Source organism: Macrobrachium nipponense, chromosome 18 (genome assembly GCF_015104395.2).
Source record: "Macrobrachium nipponense isolate FS-2020 chromosome 18, ASM1510439v2, whole genome shotgun sequence".
Classification (NCBI taxonomy): Eukaryota; Metazoa; Arthropoda; class Malacostraca; order Decapoda; family Palaemonidae; genus Macrobrachium; species Macrobrachium nipponense.
In genome coordinates, this window is record NC_087211.1 from 31,564,631 (window position 1) to 31,579,630 (window position 15,000).

A 15,000-nucleotide genomic window follows, 5' to 3' on the forward strand; every position below is an offset into this window, starting at 1 on the left:
AAAGAAACCACATTTATCAGAAACGTAATATATTAAATTTCATCAATAATATGAAGTGTTGCACTGCACTTCCCCTCCCAGAGTATCTGAAAAAATAACTGTCACTGTTTATTAAATGTTCTTTATCCCATCGCTCCACCCTAATCGATGGATCTTCGGCCTCTCTTGGCCTTGAAGAGTCTCTTGTGACCACCACTAGAGTTTGTCGTCTAATTGCTACATAAATCACCACCTAAGGGTTATGTTCCAGTCATGGTGTCTGTATTAACTCACACATCTAATGCACATACTAATGCACGCACGCTAGTCTATTCATGATTCCGATATAAGTGCATTCCCACGTATCATGAACAGGCCCTGCTTGGCACGCCAACTAACTTACACTCACAATTGCATTATCTTCCTTCACAATCATATGACTTTCCGACTAAAAAGGTCATTTGCGTGACCTGCAATCTCACCAACGAGATTGGGTAATGTTATGCTTGTCTCGTTTGAACATCCTGGGGATTTCACTGTTTGTAAATGTTCCACCAAAACTCCAAAAAACCACTCGAGGCTGTATTGCTTTGGCATTCCAAACTGGTCCTGTCACTCATTATCGACCAATTAATATAACAGTGTCTTTCCATATGTGTATATAACATATATATAAATAGTATAGAGATATATATAGATATATATATATATATATATAGATATATATATATATATATATAGTATAGATATATATATATATAATATATATATATATATATATAGATAGGATAGATATAGTATATATATATATATATATATATATATATATATACTATATATATATATATATATAGATATATACACATATACACATATATATACATATATATATATACACACACACACACACACACACACACACACACTACATATACATATATATATATATATATATATATATATATATATCTATATATATATATAGTATATATTATATATATATATATATATATATAGTATATATATATATATATATATATATATATATAATATTATATATATATATATGATATATATATACATATATATATATATATATATACATATATATATATATATATATATATATATATATATATATATATATATATATGTATAATATATATATATATATATGTGTGTGTGTGTGTGTGTGTGTGTAATATATATATATATATATATGTGTATATGTATATATATATATGATATATATATATATATATAGATATATATATATATATATATTATATATATATATATATAGATATATATATTATATATGTATATATATATATAGATATAGATATATGATATAATATATATGTATATATATCATAAACATACGGTATATATAATATATATATACATATATATATATGTATATATATATATATATATATATATATATATATAGTATATATATATATACATATATATACATATATATATATATATATATATATATATATATATATCTATATATATATATATATATATATATATATATATATATATATATATATATATATACATATATATATATATAATATATATATATATATAATATATATATATATATATATATATATATATATATACAAAATTATGGATGAGTTACACAAAAGCAATGACACACTATACAGCATTCCTTCACAAACTAGCCATCACCAATTATACTGCTGCTTACAGCACAAAAGCCCAAATCAACACGTTTCTCATCAACTAAACGTTAGATTCTTATAAACTGTAACATTGAAAGTTAGTGGCAACCACAGTTACATCACACAAGGAAACCGCTTAATGTCTAATTAATACATTACCAAATTCTCTTTTTTAGAAACTTGAAATACGTTCACTTGCACTTGTTTGCTGCGACCCCACGAAATTCATCGTGTGGGGGGTCTATATACTGCCTCCTACGTCAAGCGCTACTGCCATCTGTTGTCAAGTGTCAACACTCCTTATGCACTAGAATATTAATTTTCTCAACCTTTTGTTACATTTCATATGCAGTAAATCATATACCTTTACATTCCCCCCCTCCCCCCTTTTTAACTCAGCAGCTCATTCCTCAGGCCATGCTGAATCTTTACACATACTTTCTTACACACTAGCCACTTCACCATTCAGCAATTATCGGAGACTGCCACGTCGTTGGTAACAGGCTCTTTCCCTTAAATATAAAAGATTAGGATTAGTCAACAGCCCTAGACAGAGAATCGGCAATTGCATTTTCTTTGCCTGCAATATGGTGAATATTAAGATTCAATGGTTGCAAAAATAAAGACCATCTTAAAATTCTCTTTTTGTTTTGATAAAGGTTAATGGGTTATTATCAGTATATTCGTCAATCTCAAAATTACTGTGAAGAAGTATATCTCAAAGTGCATTATACTCAAAATTAAACTTAAAGCTTCTTTTTCCACAATACTGTCATTTAACTGGTGGCTATTGTATTTCTTTGAAAAGTAAGATACAGGATGTAAAATACCGTTATGTTCCTGTAATAACACACAGACAACTCCCACTTCACTGGAGTCAACCTTTAACTTGAATGGTAGATTAAAATCTGGGTATTTCAGCACTGGCTTAAAAATTAACATCAGCTTAAGTTTATTAAAGGCATCGTCACATTCCTTTGACCAAACAAACCCATACATACTTTTTCAGCAACTCTGTTAATGGGTAGACTACATCTGAAAAGTTCTTACAAAACTTTCTGCAAGACCCCACTGTTCCCAAGTTCTTTATGACCTCAATTTGACAATTAGCAGGTTTCATTTAGCCACTTCCTATTTCATGTCCTAAATACCGAACTGTAGTTTTTCCAAATTCACATTTTGCAAGGTTAATCATAACGTTAAAGTCTAATAACCTTTTAAAAACTTCATTTACTTTATTATGTGATCTTCTCATGTATCTCCAACTATTATAATGTCATCTAAATAGAAAAATACACCTTCGAGATCGTTTTAGATAAAATTCATCTGACGTTGAAATGTAAGAGGTGCATTACATAAACCAAACGGCATTACTTTATATTATAAACACTATGTGGTCTAACAAATACTGTAACAATCCTGCCGTTTTTGTCTAGCTCTATTTGATAGTATCCTTTCAATAAATGAATTTTACTTAAATAAGGATACTTTGCTACATTATCTATTATATCTTCTACTCTAGGCATAGGATACGAATCTTTAATAGTTACATTATTTACCTTGCGGTAGTCTGTACACATTCTTGCACTCCCGTCAGGTTGTCGACTAGAATTCATGGGCTAGTCCGTGTTTCAGTAAATAAGCCACTTCGGTTTTTAACTGCCGTTGTTGCTCTGGTGACATTCTGTGGATGCTGATGTATTGGAGTTTCGTATCTGAACCTGAGTTTATGCTGAACTCCTTATCCTTTTAGGATGGTCTGAAAATAGATCTGAAAAGTTTTTGATTAGTACTTTAAAGTCATGTCGCTGTTCATCAGATATATGAACAGAATTTTCTAAATTTTTCATCATCACTTAAATATTCTGTATTTTTTATCCTAACTTCAAATTCTCCTTCAATGTCCCTGTTATCATCATCCTCTTTTGTCATTGCCAAAACCCCACTGGATTCATTATATGTCTAGCTTGTTAATATGGAAAGTTTTAACTTTCCTCCGTCCTGTCAGAAACTGAATATGATAATTAACATCACTTACTTTTTCCTTCACTATGCATGATCTTATATATTTTTGGTTAAAAACCTTACCAGCTGTAGGGAGATGCACTAGAACCTTATCATCTACGTTGAGTTCACGTTCTGCAGCCCTCGTGTCATAGTTTCTTTACATGTCTTCTTGTACTTCTTTAAGGTTCTCATTGGCTACTTTCCATATTTTCTTAATTTTTTCCTTCATTTCTTGTAATGTGATAGATTCCTTTTCATCTAAAATAAACTGAATCTTTTCTACCTCCATAGGTGGCCTTACCTGATGGACATTTACTAATTGAAAAGGAGAATAACCCAAGGATGAATGTACGCTATCACGAATGGCAAATAGCAACATCGGTATGTAGACATCCCATTCCTTTTCACTCTTGCAACCGTACATTCGAAGCAGGGTTTTGAAGGTTCGATGAAATCTTTCCACCACTCCTTGGCTCTGTGGGTGGTAAGGGATGATAAACAATGCTTTATACTATGACAGGCTAAAAATGAGGTAAACTTTCTGGATATAGAGTTGGTTCCTTGGTCTGTTTGAACTTCTTTAGGCAAGCCTACAAGTGAGAAGAGCTTGTTAAATGCTCAATTATTTTATCAGAACTCACTGTTCTTAACAGAATAGCCTATGGAAATCTGGTGGCACTACACATAATTGTCCGCAGATACTTGTTACCTTTGCTAGATCTAGGAAGGGGTCCCACACAGTCTAAAACCAGTTTTTCAAAGGGTTCTCCTGGAATCTCAATGGGCTGCAATGGCATCCATCACCATAGGGTCATCTTGAGCTTTACCTACTTTTTGACATAAATCACATTTACAATACTCACTACAAGCTTTGTGCATCTTAGGTCAGTAAAAATACTTAATAATTTCTCATAAGTTTTGCTTATACCTAAATGACCAGAATAACTAGTCATAGGTAATACTTAGAACAAAATCCTTATAACCACTTGGAATAATCACTTGTTCTACAACATCATTAGCATTCCTACTCTTAAACTTTCTCATTAGGATCCCATCCTTCAAAAAGTAACATTTACCTTCCTTCTTTATATGATTTACATCAACAAGGGCATTATCTCTTAATACCTTCAATTCATCATTTTCAAGTTGACATTTAACAAACCCTTCCTTAGTAACTCTCAGCATTCGCAAAGGAGTACTGACTTTACTTACTTTTAGGAATTCTGGACTATCACTAAACAAGTTCTGTAAATCCAAACCGACTTCATCATTTACCTTTCCTTCGGCACTTTTGCTTCTCGTAGTAACTGCACAAGCAGGGAATAGGTTTGGAAATTTACATTCAACTTCTGTAAAAAAAGAAGAATTAACTGGGTTTTTTGTCAAAATTGGATTATTACAGCCAAAATCTTTGTCTCCACATGCATAATTTCCCAAAATTAACTTTAATCCTGACACTGGGATTTCTCTCACCAAAGCAAGTTTGACATATCCCGAAATTAACGGAGTTTCCAACCTTGCTTCTACCAATGGAGCTAAAAATTCAGGTCCAAACCCACGCAGAAGCACATACTCCCCAGTATCCTTCCATTGGTCATATATATCTCTTATCATTACAGACTGCACAGCTCCGGCATCTCTTAACCACCTCACTTTCTTTTTTTCAACAGAAGGGAGGTGTAACCAACCATCTCCCATAAATGGGTCATATAATTCAATACTTTTGGATGCAGGCTTCACTTCAGGTAGCCCCACTCCATTTCCTTTTACCTTAGTCTCAGTACAAGCAACATTACTAACATTATTGACCATTTGAACATCATTGTTACTCATTTTATAAACAGTATTCTCATCATCATCATTACATGAATTATTATTAGCAAACAAGGACTTCTTTCACCACATGCATACCTGTGGTTTATTTAACAATGCAATGGTATTTTAATTTTTATGATCTTCCTTCTTAAACTGTACAGGTTTATCTTTAACTTTATTTACAACTTGAATTGGACGATTTCCTGTGCGATGCGGACAGCTCCTACTGACGTGTCCTGGTTTGCCACAACCAAAACAGGCAAAATCTCTAAAATTATCGCCTAAGTTTGATAATGAGGACTCTACTGATCATTTCCACTGGACCCTACTTTACCAGAACTGACACTAGGATCAGAATTGTATTGACTGGCCCCTTTAATACCTCTATTAAAGGACCTATTATAGAATCCACGAAATACCTTTGAACTTGTAGTCTTACCTTGTACCTTGTAATTTTGCCGCTCTGCCCAAATTCTGCTCCTTCCAATTTTAGGAGTAACATCAATGTAATACAGACAATTTAGTGGCTTCATCCACAGTATTTACATCACGTTCATCCTTTTTACAAATACGTTATTGAATGGTCGTTCTTATTTTAAATGGGTGTAAACTATTTTATATGCAACAATACACAATATTCGTAAAAAAACTACTCATTTGAGGAAATAATAAAGTTTAAGTTAGTATTGTAGAATGTTCATTAACAAAACTCCTTCAACAGTGGCAACAGAGACACTCTCACAACAAGGAAAAGAAAAATATGAGTGATGGATATATGTATATACTACGTTTTCGACAGACTTTGTGCTGACAATGTCATCCGGTTTTGGAGATGCGAAAGGAGGTTATGCAAGGCGCAAATTCATATAAAGAATGGTGAAAATGTAAAACAAATAAATGAGCATTCGCATAACGCTGGCCCAGCGTAAGTGGAAAAAGTGGGCCGCATTATAACGGACGACCTAAAAGATACGACAGACAGGCAGAAGCTTCGTAAACTAGTATGTGCAACCGGCAACATGATTAGAATGAGGTTTGCTTTCTGTCACCCAGACACGAAACTGCTGCTCTTCATTAGTGTTCCCTTTGGACGAACTGTACCCGAGAGACCATGAGAGGTATTACTGTTGTCCACAATGACATCATGAGACGCCTCGCAAACACTCCTTGGTACCACTCCACCACGCAGATGTTCATAAAAAACCGCCTGGATAATTTTAGTCATTGTAAGGCGAACAATGTCCAATCTGATCACCCGACTGAGAAACAACAGCCATTTTCTCATACAAAGCATCCTAATCATTGAAGAAAGATGATCTAAATGAGGCGTCTGTTCCCTAAATTACTTAATCTCTACTTTTACAGTTATGAAGGGTTATCTACAGAATCTGTCATTATTATTATTATTATTATTATTATTATTATTATTATTATTATTATTATTATATTATTATTATTATTATTATTATTATTATTTTGCGTTTATATGTATTGTTGGTATTTTCTTTTTTCTTATAATTGTGATTATTATCATTATAGAGTTTTGATATTTTCAATTTTTATATTAAGCTTCTGGGCCTGACTACTGTAACCATCTAAGGTCTCTAGCTGGAAATTATTTGTATGCATTCTGTTAAATAATTGTTATAATTTTTAATGCTTTTTTAACCACAATTCTCAATACTAGTACTGGCATTGCCATTATTAAGAATACTATTTTTTTTATACTTCTTTAGTAACTGTGTGGACATTTCCGATTCATCATTTTTATCATGTTAATTCAAGCATCTGGATTGTGTATATTATTGTCTCTACTTTGTATATTCCATGTATATGGCCTTGGCCTGAAATGAAATGTATTCTCATTATTATTATTATTAATGAGCACCCTTCTCACACACACACACACACACACACATGTATATGATCTGGGGTTTTCCCGGAAAAAAGTGAGAATATTTATGATAAACTCTATAAAACCCAAACGAACCATGGGCTTTCAGTAACTGTTTTATCTCACTGGTATGACCCAGGTAACGTTTTATCTGTAGGTACCTACGAACAGTTCAGTTCAGATTTCCTTATCATTCAGATATTCTTTGTACAATTTCATTGCGCGGTTGTAAAAATAACCCTATTATGATATCAAAGTTAAATCAACATCAGTAAACCGGAAAAATTAACTTTAATGATGATGTTGACCGCTAAAACACGAAGCATTGACATTATTGAGGTATTGGCTATGCTACTGATTCGCCAAATAATTGATTTATTGTTCTTTTAAGTGCATTTTTATTTTATATCAGTCAAATTACTTTCTTATGGCAGCCATTATTTATTCATTCTATTGAGTGTCCTTCTAATGCCTTGCATTAAAAAAAAAAAATGTAAACTACCTTTTGTCGTCATCCCTATGTTCCCCGGGGCCTATGTTCCTCCCGGGGCCTATGTTTCCCGGGGCCTAAGTTCCCCGGGTCCTATGTGGCCTACTTAAGGCCTGTATAGATGCATGAAACAGTCAACTGACCAATGTATCTGCATGTGCCCTATTTCATGTTCTACCAGTGTAGAACATGAAAAATATTTTCTGAAAACAACTTTGCAATGATGTAGAAATTGTGACATTTATTGACTAATCTGTTGACGAGAAATGTTTCAATGCAGTGAAATATGAACCCTCAAAATTTATTGCAGTTCTAAAGAACTAAGTAAAATAAGATCATCTGTTTTATTCAATATCAAGTATCCACAAAAATTCAGAACATATACTTGGAAGTCTTACAATAATGACTTTCAAAAGTAGATTGTTGTCAGACTCCGATCTTTTGATCTCTTACAAGGTCACAATAACAGAAATCTTCAGAAAACTAATGCTATAACTCTATCTTTCAAAAGCTTACACTAATAGGAATCTTCACGAAAGTAAATCTCATAACACTGTCTTACGAATGCTTACACTAATAGGAATCTGTAGCTGGCTAATAATTCCAAAAATTATGTCATAAGATATATTTAATTATAAATTTCCAGTTCATATACCATTTGCAATTAGAATCTAGCATCCAATACAGTGACTGACTGCATCCCAAAATGAGTTGAGATCTCTTTCTCCATTGTACTGCTCTTTTAGATACTGGAGTCTTTCCTCCAACACTCTTCGCATCCTGTTCAACGTGGCGGTTGTTCTCCCCTATCAGCCAGCCGCATCAACGGTGCTTTCTGCAAGTACTTACCTGTTTTTCAAAAATCTTACAAATGACCATAGAGATGGATGCTTCACCAGTATGGTATCATTCAGAGCCTTGTGGTAGCCTATAAAACAACATTATGAAAATCTGTTGTTTATCTGATATTTCAAAGATATATATATATATATATATATATATATATATATATATATATATATATATATATATATATATATATATATATATATATATATATATATATATATAATGCACAGGAAGCAGGAGCAGGAACAAACATGCGAAGTATTTTACACTTTATTCCGACGCGTTTCGCATTCAGCAGAATGCATCTCAGGGTCTGTATAATAAATAATGACTAATATAAATTAAATGATTTGAAAATAGTCTAAAAATTATTTACAAACTAGTTAAAATGAAAAACGAAACTTCACACATAGATAAAAATACACTAACAATTGATAAAACAACACGAGAAGTTAAAAGCACATACGTTAGTTAAAAGTTCAGATGGAAAGTTAAAACAAAAAACCAAATAAATAAATAAAAATAAAATACAAAGTTAAAAAAATATTTGAGGAGCACTGGGGGGTCGACCTACCATGGTAAGAGATAAATAAAAACTAAAAGAATGTACACAGAAACATAGGCTTAAGAGAGAAACAAGGGGGTGGAGGTGGTCTGGTTGTTCAACTGCGGAACAAGTTGAATTTAATAAAAAGGCTCTCCAGGATCAACAGTTCATTTGGGCTGGAGGTTTGACCAACAACAATAAAATCTTCATAATTTAATATTAACTTTACATTTTTTGCTATGTTCACGTATACTGGACTGTTCGGGATTTGATAATGAACATCCCCCCCCAGTACGAAACCTAACTCCTTGTGGCAGTCTATGCGAACCCTCATCATCCTCTGAGAAGAACCCACGTAAGTTCCCAGACTACATCTGGGACAAGAATATTTGTACACTATACCAGAGGACATGAGGGGCATAAAACGATCTTTTAAATTTAACACATGGATCCAATTGTTAGTGGATTGACCGGATGAGTTTTACCTTTAATGCGCCATAGTATTTTTGTACGATTTTTTGTAAATTCTTTCGGGCCTAAAGAATCATCATGTAAATATGGGAATCGGGCATAAAAAGGAAAAGTTTTGGAACATTAATTTCATTGGTGTTGGTGCAAATTCTTTATTAAGGACCTTGTAAATAATTCTGTTGACGAGCTTGGTGGGAAAGCAGTTATCCTTAAAATATGCTAAAAGAAAGGCAATTTCTTTATAAATACGTGCCAGTTAGACGTAAGGGAGACGGCTCTATATACAAGGGTAAAAATTTGAGTTAGATTTAAAATTACTAAAACAAAAGCTATGAAAATTCGTTCCCAAACCTGTAAATGTCTTTTTCCTAAAAATTGTAGTGTTAAACTTACTGTTTTCACGAAATACTTCTACATCTAAAAACGGAAGACGGTCGTTCATTTCACTTTCAAGGGTAAACTTAATATTTGGGTGATATGAATTAATGAATTCTAAAAATGCATGGCAATCAAAAAAAATTACGCCTGAAAAGGGTGAAGTGTCGTCAAACGTATCTTTTATAAAATAAAGGGTGGAAAGGAAAGAGGGCACTCGTCCAAAAAGCGCTCTTCCAGCGAGCACATAAAGATATTGGAAAAGGTAGGACCTAACGGAGACCCCATAGCCATACCCTCCACTTGTCTATATAAGTATTGTTAAAAATAAAGGCGGTGTCCAGCACCGCCATTTCTAAAGAGACTTAAAGGTAGAACGATTAAATTGTGAAAGTACGAATCAGGTGGGGAAATAACTTGTCTAAAATTATGCTAATTGTCTCCCTAACAGGAACATTGGTAAAAAGGGATTCAACATCAAAGCTCGCCATAAATGTATCAGAATCTTGGGGGAGTACTGATTCTTTAAACGATTTTGAATTTGAAACTGTATATTGATTCTTAGTTAAAGGTTCAAGCAACGGACTAAAAATTTCGCAAGTTGATAATTAGTGTATTGTAAGACGCTAGAATAGGGCGGAGGGGAACACTATTTATGAATTTTGGGTAGGCCATACATAACACCAAAGGAAGAGCCTGGTGGAAAACAGGTGACGATAAGTTTTCTTCGTTAATGACATTATCTTTCTTCAGAGATCTCAGAAACCGGTTGATTTTATCTTCGGTACGAAAATGCTTTTGGTAGTCAGGTACACCTATCTTTGTGAATTTAGTATGATCATTAAGGATAGTTTCCATTTTCGAATTATAATCTAATTTATTGAGAATGACAGTCCCCTTCCCCTTATCTGGTTTCACAATTATGATGTTCTTCACGCTTAGCCAAATTTTTTTATTAGATCAAAATCACATTTTTTTGAAAAAAGGAGCCCAATTTAGTTTTTAACTTTGAAAAAAACACGTTGAGATAGACTAGATAATTCATTTTGTAAACCACTCAAATTGGCATTAAGAGGGAGGGATTTCAACCTCTGAAAAATCGATTCTAATGGTAAGAAGAATTGGTTATATTTTGGCCTATAATTTGGTAACAAAAATCCAACCCAACCGGGACAACAAAAATCTTCTTCTTCGGAGGAAAATATAATTAGAAAAGTTGAAAACTGTGGCGCGATTCCTCACAAAATTTAGGAATGAAAACACCATGCTTTTAAGTTTGTTAAATTGCCTATCCTGTACCATATCAATAAAATTTTGTAAACTTTTCGTAAAAAGACTACGGAATATAATACTATCGATAAAGAGAGAGAAGCTAAAATTTCATTTCGTAAAGAAACAATTTTGGGTTCATATTGGTCAAACGAGTCGTTTGTTACATCTCATTTCTGCATACAATAATTGTTTGGTAGTTTCTTTGTAAATATGAGAAGAGTAGAGAGAGGCTTTTATATAATTTAAATCGTAGAAAGTTAGGTATAATGCCAATTGTTACTACTATACTGTAAAAAGTCAAAGTCAGTTTGGCCTTTTCAGATTTCTACACATTTCTCCAAAGTTCTACATTTACTCAGAATATCTCTTCCATAAACGTAGACTTAATAAGTTGGTGCAAGTGGTCGACACCCCTGGACCTCAGGCGCAGCAAGAACAGAAGGACGAAAAAACCAGCAGTTAAAATCCATTTCAGAACAGAAGACCCAAGAGTCAGGCTCAGTACAGATGAACGGAGAAAGCAGGCGAGTCAGCCAAAGTGATAAAATGCACAGGAAGCAGGAGCAGGAACAAACATGGCGAAGTATTTTACACTTATTCCGACGCGTTTCGCATTCAGCAGAATGCATCTTCAGGGTCTGTATAATAAATAATGACTAATATAAATTAAATTGATTTGAAAATAGTCTAAAAATTATTTACAAACTAGTTAAAATGTGTGAAGTTTCGTTTTTCATTTTAACTAGTTTGTAAATAATTTTTAGACTATCAATTTAATTTATATTAGTCATTATTTATTATACAGACCCTGAAGATGCATTCTGCTGAATGCGAAACGCGTCGGAATAAGTGTAAAAAATACTTCGCCATGTTTGTTCCTGCTCCTGCTTCCTGTGCATTTTATCACTTTGGCTGACTCGCCTGCTTTCTCCGTTCATATATATTATCTATATATATATATATATATATATATATATATATATATATAGATATATATATATATATATATTTATATTGTAAAGTCATATGATTTACCGTGATAAAATGTAACAAAAAGGTTTGAGAAAGTGAATATTCTAGTGCATAGAAAGCGTAAACACTAGACACAGTTGGCAGTAGTACTTGACGTAGGAGGCAGTCGCCAAGGATCGTGGTAAAGAAAAGGTATTGTTGGTTCCAATTGTCTGTCTAGCAGGTCTCTGGTATATAGACCCCCATCACGATGAATTTCGTGGGGTTTGCAGCAAACAAGTGAAAGTGAACGTGTTTCAAATTTCTAAAGAGAAATTTGGTAATGTATTGTTTAGCCATTAAGCGGTTTTCTTGTGCGATGTAACTGTGGTTGCCACTAACTTTTGATGTTACGGTTTATATGAATCTAATGTTTAGTTGATGTGAAGCGTGTTGATGGTGATGGGTAGTTTGTAAAGGAATGGTGTATGTGGGTCATTGCTTTTGAGTAACTCATCCATAATTTGTGTTTACGTTCTGTTTTGGTGGATTGAATAGGTGCTTCCTAATTGTTATTAAAGTACATTAAGTACATTAATGTGTTTTCACTGCTTCCATATACATTCTCCTCCTAAATCATATGTAAATTTTTTTTTTTGTTTTTTTTTATATAACAATATATATATACCTACTATATATATATATATATATATATATATATATATATATATATATATATATATATACATATATATACTATAGATATATATATATATATAATATATATATATATATATATATATATATACATATACAAATACATATACATTATACATTATATATACATATATATATATATATATATATATATATATATATATATATATACATATACAAATACATATACATTATACTTATATATACTATATATATATATATATATATATATATATATATATATATATATATATATATATATATATATATATATATATATATATAGCAATATAACAATATATATATATATATATATATATATATATATATATATATATATATATATATATATATATATATGTTTATATATACACACATATATCTATATATATATATATATATATATATATATATATATATCATATAGATATATATATATATATATATATGTTTATATATACACATATGGAAAGACACTGTTATATTAATTGGGTCGATAATGAGTGACAGGCAGTTGGAATGCCAAAGCAATACAGCCTCGAGTGTTTTGGAGTTTTGGAACATTTACAAACAGTGAAATCCCCAGGATGTTCAAACGAGACAAGCATAACATTACCAATCTCGTTGGTGAGATTGCAGGTCACGCAAATGACCTTTTTAGTCGGAAAGTCATATGATTGTGAAGGAAGATAATGCAATTGTGAGTGTAAGTTAGTTGGCGTGCCAAGCAGGGCCTGTTCATGATACGTGGGAATGCACTTATATCGGAATCATGAATAGACTAGCGTGCGTGCATTAGTATGTGCATTAGAGTGTGTGAGTTAATACAGACACATGACTGGAACATAACCCTTAGGTGGTGATTTATGTAGCAATTAGACGACAAACTCTAGTGGTGGTCACAAGAGACTCTGGAAGGCCAAGAGAGGCCGAAGATCCATCGATTAGGGTGGAGCGATGGGATAAAGAACATTTAATAAACAGTGACAGTTATGTTTTCAGATACTCTGGGAGGGGAAGTGCAGTGCAACACTTCATATTATTGATGAAATTTAATATATTACGTTTCTGATAAATGTGGTTTCTTTTACAGACGGGTTCGGATTGTCACTACCGAAAATGAATTCTCTATTTTGAATTCATTTGATTTCATTTCATGTTACCTATTTTGGGGAAAATAGACTCTATTTTTTGTATCTCAAGAGTTTGAATTAGAACCTAGATTCAATGACTGATTTTAGTTACGCAGATGGCAGGTCACATTACCAGATACCAGTTTAGGAATTATCTAAATAATTAAACACCGGTCCATCGGACAGGTGAAACACATATATCAGCAGCCAGTAAGTTTAAATTAAATGGACAACAATGCTTTAAAATTTAAATGGACCACCATGCTTTAAAAGTTAAGCATGCATATATAAATATGTATGTAAAGCTTTAAATTTGTGTATGGATTATAACTTGTAATAGGCCTACCTTTATCAATATAATTTGAGTTGCGCACATGACAATTATTTAGCTTAAGAAAATTTTACTTTAGTAAGTTTATAGTACACACACATACATATATCATCATCATCATCAGCCATTTCTAGTCCACTGCAGGACAAAGACCTCAGAAATGTCCTTCCATTCCCTTCTGTTTATGGTCTTTCTATGCCAGTCTATACCCGCAAAATTTCTTTGCTTTGTCAATCCATCGTGTTTTTTTTCTCGTTGTAGTCTTTAGGGAACCATTCCGTTATTCCTTTTGTCCATCTATTATCTGACATTCTCATTTTATGTCCTTCCCACGCCCATTTCTTTTTCTTACTTGTTGTTTGAATATCCTCTACATTAGCTTACTCTCGTATCAATGTTGCTCTTAGTGTTATTCCCATCATAATTCTTTCCATAGCTCATTGAGTTGATGTATAAGTTAATACTGGTA